Raw genomic sequence first — 11988 nt, forward strand, 5'->3', positions numbered from 1 at the left:
AATACTCCCTGCTGGTTCACAAATACGGAAACATGGATGAGAGAGATCTCACCATTTCCAGCCTTCCCCCTTGACTTCCATGCCATCAGTGGGCTGTCACGTACTCGGCTTACTCAGAGTCCAGGAATCTCTGTTACCCTTTTCCCTCCCACCAGCCCTGAAACTGGATTTCTGGTTTTGCAGGTTCTATGGAACTCCCCCATTTTGCATACCTCCCCCATTTTCTACTCTCATAAGCCACCACTTTGTCAATCAAAAAGCACTTGTTAAAAACTTAACATATGCCAGATGCCCACTCTAGATGCCAGCGATGTAAATTCAGTAAGGAAAACTACCCAGCATATGTTCCCAACAGGAAGTAAAACAAATGCACACAGAATAGGAAGAAAGTAAAGACGAATAATAAATGCAAGATAGTTTGAAAGGAAGGGCAATAGCAGCTGAGGGGTTAGACAAAGGCGTCACCTCTAAGTTGGTATGGGAGGAGAGCTGGCGTATTGTCTGTGCGGCATAGAAAAAGTAGGCTTCCCTGAGTGGCAGAGCATGGAGCAGTCACTGGGGAAAAATCGGATTGCGCGAGGTTGGAAAGTGCTTTAAAAGCTAAACAAAAGAGTCTGCTTTATTCCTGAAACAATGAAATGCCCCTGGAATTGAGAAAGGGAGTCACATGGCTGGGTTACGTTTAAGGAAAATCACTTGGATCACTGTAGAGAGCTGAGTTCATTTAGAAGGCAAGAGATGATGAGGGTCTGCCCAAGTTGTAGCTCTGAGAAGAGGCAAGGGGTTTACAACAGGAGAGGTGTTGTGAAGATAGAAATCACACAATTAGCTGATGAGAGGTGTGGGGTGGAATGAACGAGGGAGAGTCATGAGTTAAAGATAAATGTTGACGCTATAGGCCTGGGACCCTGGGAAAAAACAGAGAAAGTTGTAAGGATTTGAAGAAAAGATAATTACTACTCTCTCTGAGACACTGAGATGTCTCCAGGACATTGTTTGAAATGTTGGGCATTGATGTAGGGCAACTGGCTACATGTAGCTCCAGTTAAATGACTCAAAGGGACAATTTTTTGGCTTTTCAAGATGATGACTTTCAAGTAGGATCCCTCCCCTACTCTATTTCTTAAGACCCTACTATCAACTGGCTCGTCTTTGTGACTTAGGATGTGCTTGTCATGTCTTGCCTGGACTACTGCAAAACTGGCTTCTCCCTTCTGCAGTCCATCTTCCCCAGAGATGTCAGTCCCTGCCTCATTAGTCACCACTGGCTCCTTTTCATAATTATTACTACTGATGGCAAATAGGGCCAAGCACGGAGTCAGGAAGGAGCCTCTTGCAGAGTTCAAATCTGGCCTCAGACACTTAACTGGCTGTGTGACCCTGGGCACGTCACTTAATCCCTTTGCCTCAGTTTCCCCCTTCTGTAACATAAAGGCGGCAAAGGAAATACTCCAGTATCTCTGCCAGAAAATCCCAAATGTGGGGTTTCAGAGCTAAAACAACTGAACAACACTGAGAATAAACACAATCCAATGTTTAAGTAATACTAAAATGTAACACAAAATAATCCACAATCATAGCATTTACAGAGTGTTTGGAAATCTGCAAAATGCTTTACGAATATCAGTTCATTTTATCCTCACAGTTCCAGATGAGGAAACTGAGGCAGGGGTTAAGTGACCTGCCTAGGGTCACTGAGTGTAGATCCCGCACTCGAACCTGGATGCCTCTAGAGTCAACTGTACGTTCCTTCTTTCCGTATTAGAAGCCCCTCGTTCCTATCTGCTCCGTCCCTTTTACTATATCTAGCCTGTTACTCCACCGCATATTCTGACTACACAATCAAATAAAACTCCTTGCTCTTCCTCACACTCCCCATTCCATCTCCTACTTCCAGATCTTCAGCCGTGTGTGGACTATATTTTCTCTGACTCGGAGCAACTTAGAAATCCTAAAGCTCTGCTCAAACTGCCCCTCTGGGATAAGGACTTTCTGGATGTCCTCAGCTCTTATTCCTTTGCTCCAACATTATCCCGTGGAAAACACGTCACGTGGGTTCCCATGAGGATATTTGATGGCCGCACTGTCTTCTTTTTTCAGTCTATTTTAATCTCCCAGGGTCTAGCCCAGAGCCTGGTAACTGCTTAATCACCAGTTGGATAATTCTTGGCACTCCTTCAGGATGGTTTGCCATCCGGGTTCAAAAGGCCTTCTGCCACTGAAAAGCAGACAACTCACCTACCTGTTGGGATAACTTTGTAGCTGTGCCAGCCATTCTCGAATCCATGGAAGATGCGATGGTTCCTTCTCTAGCTGACTTTGGGAGGCTTGGGACCCCTTGGGCTATGAACAAGAGAGTCAGAGATGAGAGGATCACTATCTAGGGTCGGGCCTCTTAAAGTCCTGGCGGCCCCAGATCTCAATGGTATTTTTTTAAGAACTGTGGTTTTTTCCCTCCGGCAGAAACTACAAATGTTCTCAAGTTACAATTGTCGCAGATATCATGAAACTTTAAAATGGAGGAAAATGCTCGTGTGCTATTTAAAACAACTTATCGTTAAAGTACCATGCACAGAGAACAAATCCAACTATTCTGGGGAGCAATTTGGAGCAATGCTCAAAAAGTTATCAAACTGTGCATCCCCTTTTCATTTAACAGCATAACTACTGGGCTCATATCCCTAGGAGATCTTAAAGAAGGGAAAGGGACCTGGACGTGCCAAAATGGTTGAGGCCGCCCTGTTTGTGGTGGCCAGAAACTGGAGAATGAAGGGATGCCCATCAATGGGAGAATGGCTGGGGAAGTTGCGGTACATGAAGGTCATGCAATGTTATTTTCTGTAAGGAATGAATACAGAGAGGCTTGGAGAGACTAACATGAACTGATGCCGAGTGAAATGAGCAGGACGTTTCGTTATATACTTCACTATATGCGTCAACAACAATACTATAGGATGACCAATTCTGATGGAGGCGGCCATCTCCAGCAATGAGATGAACCCAATCAGTTCCATGGAGCAGTAATGAACTGAACCAGCTACGCCCAGAGAAAGAACTCTGGGAGACGACTAAGAGCCATTACATTGAATTCCCATCTCTCTATTTTGGTCCGCCTGCATTTTTGATTTCCTTCACAGGCTAATGGTACACTATTTCAGCATCCCATTCTCTCTGTACAGCAAAATACCCGTTCGGGCATGCATACTTATGTTGTATTTAATTTACACTTTAACCTGTTTAACATGTATTGGTCAACCTGCCGTGGGGGGAGGGGAAGGAGGAAGGAGGGGAACATTGCAACAAAAGGTTTTGCAACTGTCAATGCTGAAAAATTACCCGTGCATATATCTTGGAAATAAAAAGCTATAATAAAGAAAAAAAAGAGAAAATGCTACCTGCACCCAAGGGAAAAAAAGATGCTGCTCAGAGAGAACATGCCAAGTAAACTCTTTCCGGGGTTTCGACTGACTGGCGAATTCTCTTCCCAGCAGAGAGTAACTGAATCATCTTATTTATTCTTCTTAGGACACAAGCTCCTTATGGTTAGGTGAGAATCCTTACAAGCTGTTAAGTCATTAGAATTGATAGACAATCATTATCTAGTTTAGCATGGTTCAATATGATTGAGCTGATCTTACAAGGAGATGTTGTGGGCCAGAACGTGAAACAAGGACCTGATAGAAACACCTTTAGAGAGCTCATACAAGCAGGAAGCTCTTAGGGCCAGAGAGCACTCTGGGAGATACACAAGCCCACTCTCAGAGGGGGAGTCAGATTCATTCCATCTTCCGCCTTTGTGCTGGCTGGAGGCTGAAGAAAGCAGAGGCAAAGGACAAGCTGCAAGAGCTCTTGGAACCAAGGAGGGAGAGAGGCCTCAAAGAAAGCTAACCGGGCCCAAGGAGAGGTAAGAAATAAACGTCTGGATTTTATCAGCTGGGAGCATGTGGAGGGACTATTACTCTGAACTGACACTAAGGCTGCCTCCAGAAACCTGCCCAAGAAACCTGCTCCCAGAGAACGATTATATTATAAAACAGAACAAGAACACTGCATGGTTAGGGTTGATTCTTGGTACTACGTCCCTAGCACCGAGCACAACGGCTAGGACGCATTGATTCAGTGTGGTTGTGGTTGTTCCTTCATTCTTGAAGACGACCCCAGCCTCAGGGAAGTGATGCCATAACTTGCAAGTGAGTTGGACTGAAGTGCCTCGCTTTCCCCTAATTAATAAATATTTGCTGTATGTTTAATTGACAGACATTTTGTCTCTTGATTCCATTTTTGGCTCTTCCACTTCCGGAATTATTTTTTTCCTATCCTGTTGTTGGAGCACTGATGAAAATACCGCTTTTGCTTCTGCATCACCAAAGGTTGCCACTGTTTCCCATCTCTAACCACTGAATTTCCTTACATGAATATACTGAGACTAATACTGATTCTGTATCATTTTTACAAGCAACTGATCCAATTTACAAGCAACCAATTTTTTTTCTGTAACCGCTTTGAACTTAGTTCAGAATGCAGCAAAATGTATATAAGGGCAACTGCCCTCTTTCTCAGAAGGATCTTGTGCCTTAAAGGAATGTACTGACAGGTAACATAGGTATCCTGTGTGGAGCCAGTCTGCTTCAGTTTGCTCTTTTGTTAAATTCTCAATGGTAATATTATGATATAATATATAATGTGTATATATGTAGACATGCATGTATATATTACATACATGATGTATACTACATATAATGTAATATGTATTATGAGTGTGTGAGTGTGTGTATAAAACGCTGCTACTTTTTGTGGAAACAAAGAAGGGAAAAGAAAGAAACAAAGAGGTGGCCCATTGCCTGGGAAGTGACTAATTATTTAACACCATAAAAACAACAAATGTAAAGAGTTCAGAAAAAGAGGAAGTTTTGTATGAAATGATCCAGAAGGGGGAATAAGATTAGGGCTTGGAAAACAACATAGAAAATGACTGAAAAGGGGCAGCTAGGTGGCACAGTGATAACAGCACTGGCCTTGGGATGGGAAGAAGTGGGATCCAAATCCAGCCTCAGGGACTTACTAGCCGTGTGATCCTGGGCAAGTCCCTTAACCCTGACTGCCATCCCACCCCACTCCAAAAGGAAAAGAAAACAACTTACAAGGTAAGAACAGAAAACAAAGCCTGACATCGTGTAACTGTGAAAGATCTGATTTTCGATCTCTCCTCAGCCAGTCACTAGCTTTTTGTGTGACCTTGAGTAAATACTTAGCCTCTACTGGTATCAGCAGAGTGAGTGAATCCTATAAAATAAATCAATTTTCTGCAGGGCTTTAAAGGCAATGTCACCTTGGTCATACTTAATTTGTCACCAGTAAGACTGAAAAGGATAACAGTAAGATTCTACTGCCTTATTTCCATGTCCCTTTTTGGGGAGGCAACAGGGTCCACATAACTAGTGAGGTCCCATAGGTCCCATAGCTACTAAGTATCTGCAGTCAAATCTGAACTCAGGCTCCTCCGAGGCCGGTACTTATCCTGTCTTACGCTAACCTTCAGATTGATGCTGCCTCCCTTTTAGTCCGCAGGGAATTTTGGCAAGTAACGTGTACAGTCAAGAGAGGAAAGAAGGGTTTTGCCCCAGGAACACTACTGGGAGTCCAAGCTTTCAGGCGCAACTCAAACACTTCCTCCTTTTCAATGATTTCCTTCCATACCCCCCATGTATCCTAAAACACTCATGCATGCCGAAAGTGTGGCATAAAGAAATGGCCTGCTTATGATCCATAGTCCCCAAAACTCTCCTTGGTCTATGATGAAGAAACTGGAGACAACCCACTAAATTACCTTTAGGAATCCATGGAGCATCATTTGCACTCTTCTTCTTCTTCTTTGCTTTTAATTCTGAAACAAAATCATCCTCATCTGATTCTAGGAAGACTGCCACAGAGGGAAATTAACTCTTGATTACTAGCTAGGCACAGGCATATTCAAATATACTGTGACTCCCTAACCCACCCGCGCACGCACACACACACTCTCTACAAGGCTAACGTGATCACAGAAAATGACTAATTTAGTGATCTCAGCGCAAAACAATTTTCTAAAAAAATATTTAAAGCTCAAACAGCCACGTACTTTTTTTTTTTTTTACCCGAACAGAACCTATCCCTGCAGGGAAAAAATACAGACTCACAAATCACTCTCAGAGGTGCAAACACACGCTTGCCCTGCAGGGAAGCACCCAAGATGGGACGCTGCCAAACCTCCCTGCAGCTGCTAACTGTAAAACTGACAAAAGACCCGCTCAAGCCTAAAACTGCGTCTTTAACCAATGGAGCTATGTTTGTTTTCCTACATTTGTCTTGTTAGTTCAAAGAAGGTGACCTGAAATAGCACTGGACTAGCTAGCAGTACTCAGTAATGGGAGAGGAAGAACTCAGCAAGAACGGGCTGGTGGCTGTCCTTGAACAGGACCCAAAGGACGTTCCCATGTTAGTCTCCAGTTACGGGCCCGACTGTGGCCGCTCAGACCCAGACATGCCCGGAGGGCTCTGCCACGGGTGGGACGCCAGCAGTCCCTGGGAGGGACTCCGCTTCCCTCACCGAGCGTGGCCCCTGCCTGCTCTGGGGAGGGTAAAGGACACAACCCTTACTATATTCCTTATCCTTGGAGCTGTCTTCCAGGCTCTTGTTGACGCTGTTTTCCACGTTCTCCAGCTTATGTGTTTTGACCTCTCCTCCTTGACTCTCGGTGCTGTCGCTGGCCAGCTGCTTGACAGCCTTCTTCTTCCCAGTCCCTTGGCTGGCCAGGGGGCCACTACCCTTTTCCCTAGGGGAGCCACTCCTGCCGCTGTACTCCCCGGACGTCCACCAGGCCTGAACACGGGAAGCTGGGGACGAGGATGACACAGGCGGCAGGTTGGCCAGGCACAGCATCCCCTGGACTGCCTCCAGTGTATTGGGGGACGCAGGAGCTTTACTGTGAAAGACAGAGAAGAATAACCAATGCCAGGGGCAGATCTCACAACCTTTTACACCATCTCTAGCTAGACACCCATTTTAATACATCATTGGACAGTTTACGCAAAAAGGCAATTACTTGGTTTTTCAAATGTTTGTTACAATTTATTCTTAAATTGTAACAAACATGGTTATTCCAATCTCCTTTTTCTCATTCTGTCTTCTAATTTTTTACATTTTGTAGATATCATTTACCGCCTCAGTTTGATTGGCGTGTGTGTGTGCGTGTGTGTGTGTGTAAATGCATGTGTATATGACAGAGTTTGAAACAATTATCCAGTTTCCCTATTTGCTGTGGATTCCCCCTTTTCACTTTTGAGAATGGCCAATTTGGTTTTCCTTCTTGTCTTCAAAAGTCAGCACAACACAGAGTCAACACAACTTTGTGCAAGCCAGAAAGGTTCACATAAAACTTAAAGGTCTCTGTGCAAACAAAACCAGAGAAAGTACAATTAATTATAAGGGAAGCAGAAGATTGGCCAAGGGGACCAAAAGAAGAAAAATACACACTGGAAGGGCCGTGGGAAAATAGGCCCATTGTTAATTCTTAACCGGTAGTCCAGGCATTGTATAAAACAACTCCGAAGCCCATTTGATTAAACTCTGCAGACCCTTTGATCTAGTAATACTTGCTACCAAATCTAGACATCAAAGATAGAAGAAAGAGGACCCAGATGAACACAAAACATTTATGGCCATTTTTTGCAAAGAATGGAATTCGGGAATGAAAGAGGCCCATCAGTTGAGGAATGGATGGACGCTATTATATTTTAAGAAATTGTGGATGGAAACATTTCTCTATGCACCTTGTGCCTAACTGTACTGATTGTGTGCACACACATATATGTGTGAGTATCACATACATATTATGAATATTGTATGTACAAATTTATTTTTATTCATTTTTTGGTACCGGCAATTTGGCTCTCCTCTTCTTATTGTCATTTGACTTCTCTATATTTCAAGATTTCCCCACCCCCGCAAAAAACAACCAGCTCGATAATTGGGGTCATGCTGGCGAGAGCTATTCTGACATAGAGTTAGTTGGGGGGGGTGATTTGTCTTTCTGAGGCAACTGGGGTTAAGTGACTTGCCCCACGCAGCCAAGAAGTATTAAGTAACTGAAGCCGGCTTTGAGTTCAGGTCCTCCTGATTTCTGGTCCGGTGCTCTACCCACTGTGCCATCTAGCTGCCCCGAGCTGGCACGTCTGACACTTATTCCACCGTGTGCCCAGTTCACCAACCTGTTCTTTCTCTCTTTTGTTGGGGAAAGTTCTTACAGAGAGATACGCTTTCCCCTCAGGAGTCTTGGCTGCGTCCTAAAGTTTTGGTAAGTTTTCTCATGGTTGAAGTTTCTTTGATGACATTTTCTACTGTTACTAGAACATGTTCTGTTTCAACAGACCAACTCTTTTGCATTTAGCTATTTAGTCTCTCATTTGTTATGTCCTTTCAATTGAGTGTAATCCCAGTACACTGTGGTCACCTAGGGATCTGGTTAATGCGTCCAACTTTCTACATGGGTCCCTCATGAGCAATTTACATAAAGTTGTCTTTGAGAAATGCTGAGAAATGTGCATCCTCTTTGCTATTTCTCTTCATGAATCTTCACAGAGCTATCATCTCTAACTCGTCTAAAATTCTCCTCTGACGCCTAACCTTTCCCTTGAGATGATTTAGCGATGACACACAGAGGATAGGATACTGGAGCTGGCCTCAAAAAACTAAATCCAATCTGACCTCAGGCACTTACTTCTGTTTGCCTCAGTTTCCGCAACTGTAAAATAGGAGTGAAAACAGCACCAACTTTTCAGGCTTGTTGTGAGCATCAAAAGAGATATTTGCAAAGTGCTTATAAGACCACTGCTACTTACATGCTTATATTCTCTCTTCTTGCCTTCCATGTCTGAAAGGGTCACCGCGATACTCTCAATCTTGAAAACCCTACACAGTCTGTCCCCCAAATAACTTTCCAGTATTATTGGGCATACTTTGCAATCCAGCCAAATGGCCTTTTTTCCTGACACTCACTCATGAAATCCTATAGCCTTCTCCAAGTCATTGCACAGAATAACAACTCTCTCAGCTTGTACCCCATTAAGCTTCTCTTTTCCTTCAGCAGTAAATTAGGACTCATCTTGTGCATGAAAGAAAATTTCTTCCTTTTCTTTCTTTTTCTTTTCTTTTCTCTTTTTTTTTTTTGAAGTTGACATTACGTGACTTATCCAGGGTTACACAACTAGTAAGTGTTAAGTGTCTGAGACCATATTTGAACTCCGGGGCTGGGGCTCTGTCTACTGCATCATCCGGCTGCCCCCATCTTTCTGATCCCTACTGGTGATTCGCTTTGTGCCACTTTAGATTCATCAGTACTGAGTAATTTGATCTTTATGCTGTATTTATGCATGTTTTCCATGCACTTGCTGTCCTCCCTGTGAGAATGTAGGCTCATTTTAAGTTTAATTTAATGGCTGTAAGGTATCATTCGTGACTTTGGCTAGAACGTTTTCAACTGAAGAATAAGGTCAAAACTCCAAAGACAAAGGATTCAGGAATGAGGCGGAAAGACAGTGTAAGCAGCAAGGGAAGGCCACTTTCTCAAGCACTCTGGATGGGAACAGAACAGACAGCACATGACAGCTGGAACCCAGGGAGGCCTTGGTTTGCTTTTATTGGTTTTGTTTTTGAGATGGCCTTGGGCATATTTGAAGGCAGCAGAGACAGGGCCAGCTAGCAGAAAAATGGATCAAAATTGTAGACAGTGGGAATGACTAAGGGTGAACTCTGTACAATGGTCGGCCTTCTGGTGGTGATACCAGAGTTCTGAGATGAAGAAATTGGACGAAAAGAGGGATGTCACATTGAATGGCCTCATTTTTTCCAGAAAAGCCAGAGGCACAGCGCTCAGCCAGAAGAGAAGGAACCTTGAAGAGGCACAAGCAGCTTTTGTGGAGCCTGAAATGGAAATCACTGAGGAAGGAGTAAAGCAACTGCCTCTTTGGCAAGGGCATTTCCGGAAGAAGGTAAATGATGGCAGCAACTCAGAGATAATTTTAGGCCAGGGCAGAACCTAAGGCGCCACTTTAGTTCAGTTCCTAAGAAGACTTTGCGTACTTTGCAACAACAACTAAGACTTTCCTAATTGGTCTCAGCTGGCTCTTTCTCCCTGCAGCCCCCAAAGTACTTTCCCTTATGTGCAGACCTGATCGCCCCCATGCAACAGGGATCTCTATTGCCTGTAAAAACAAAGAGGAACTCCTTAGTTGAGCTTTTCCCTTCAATTAGCTCTCTTTTATGTTCCCTATTTCCTGAGGCCCTCACCCAAACTAAAGAGAAGAGAAAGAAAATGGTCATACCACATACGTAAAATGAAATCAGACTTCCTTGCTGCCTATTTCCAAAAATGGAAGAGTCTTTCCTTTAGGCTGAGTGCATCATCTCCCTTTGAGAAGGTGGGTATTCTGCTTTACCATCACTTTTCTGCAAACATCTCTTGTAATGGGCTGAAACTGGCAGCCAAGCCCTTACGGCTAAGTACCGATTGGACAGTGCCCTATGGGCATATGCTTGGCCAATGGCCCTTCCCACTATCCGTGCTGGCTCAGTGATTGGTGTATACAGAGAATTGTAGGAGGGACTAGGGGGTGGAGTAAGGCGAGCCAGAGTCCTCTTGGCCGTAGACGAGGGGGAAGGTGGTCGCGGAGCTTCTGCTTCCATCCTGTTCAATCCTGCATCTAAGACCGAAAATAGAGACTAAGGACTTTTGCTTATCCTGACTCCGGCTGATTCTGGGGTGTCCTGGGTGCTAGCGCGGTCGTCACACCTTCCCTCCATCCTTCCTTCCTTTTTTTATTGCTTCCTTCATGCCTTCCTTCCTTCCATCCTTTTTTCCTTCATTCATACCCTCTGTCCTTTCTTCCCTTCTTCCTTTCTGTTCTTACTTCTTTCCTTTTTTGGTACTTTTTTCCTTTCTTCCTTCGTTAGTCTCTTCATTCTTAACTTCCCTCCCTCCTTCCATCCATTTTTCCTTCCTTTCTTTTTGTTTCTTATTTCTTCCCTTCCTTCCCTCGTTCCTTCCTTCCATCTTCCATTCCTTCCTTCTTTCCTATCCTTTCTTCTTCTGCCCTACTTCTCTCCCTTTTTCCTATCCTCATTCCTTCCTTCTATTCGTCCTTCCTTCCCTTTCATCCTTCCTTCCTTCTCTTTCTGCTCCCTTCTTTGATTTTCCCCTTTCTTCAATACTTCCTTTTTGATACCATTCTTGAGAATCTCAAAGGGAGTCTGACTCAAGAGGGTTGATAATCTCTTAAGAATGAAATTATTTTTGACATAATCACAAATGACTTAAATGAAGAAGAACTATAGGCCTATAACAAGTTGTTCATCAATGATCTCAGATTAAAATAGGGTTTGTACAAGAGATGGAACTGAAGAGAGTTTGTTGAAGAAGTCCACTAAAGAATATACTTTTGTAAAAAACAAAACAAAACAGTGTAAGGAAAACTCACATCCTGTATGAACTGAGGGTTGTAAAAAATGCTAAGGACAATAAAAAGGATCTTTGAAGCTTGATAAGGGATCAGGAAAAAGATTAGGAAAGAGTTAAGACTTCTGCTTAGAATAGATGGGGTAATGACAATGGATAGTAAGAGAAAGATAGACAGATGTACTTTACTTTATCTTGTCACTATTTTCCTCAGTTAAAGACAACAATTTTCAGATTGGGAAAGATGGAACAAAAATAGTTAAAAGGGACTTAGGTCAAGATACATGGTATTGAAGACATTGGAAGGGAGCTGCCTCACTTCCTTCAGTGAGTTCAGAACAATTAGTTCAAAATACATAATGATGATAAATTCTAGATACTAGTAAATTCCACTGGTGGTTTCCACTGGATAGAGTGTCAGGAATACTTGAGTGCAAATCTGACTTTAGACACATACATTTTAGGCAAATCACTTAAACTCTCTTTGCCTCAGTTTTCT

General features: G+C 43.4%; 1 long non-coding RNA gene across 1 annotated transcript; it reads right to left on the reverse strand.

Moving 5' to 3' along the window:
* Positions 1–642: 642 nt before the first annotated feature.
* Positions 643–5884, reverse strand: LOC127543317 (uncharacterized). Its single transcript, XR_007949202.1, has 3 exons — positions 5828–5884; positions 2243–2343; positions 643–908 (listed from the first exon to the last, which is right to left on the reverse strand). It is a non-coding gene; the product is annotated as an uncharacterized LOC127543317 (long non-coding RNA).
* Between the last annotated feature and the right edge of the window lie 6104 nt (positions 5885–11988).

The sequence above is a fragment of the Antechinus flavipes genome, unplaced genomic scaffold (genome assembly GCF_016432865.1).
Source record: "Antechinus flavipes isolate AdamAnt ecotype Samford, QLD, Australia unplaced genomic scaffold, AdamAnt_v2 unplaced_scaffold150, whole genome shotgun sequence".
Classification (NCBI taxonomy): domain Eukaryota; kingdom Metazoa; phylum Chordata; class Mammalia; order Dasyuromorphia; family Dasyuridae; genus Antechinus; species Antechinus flavipes.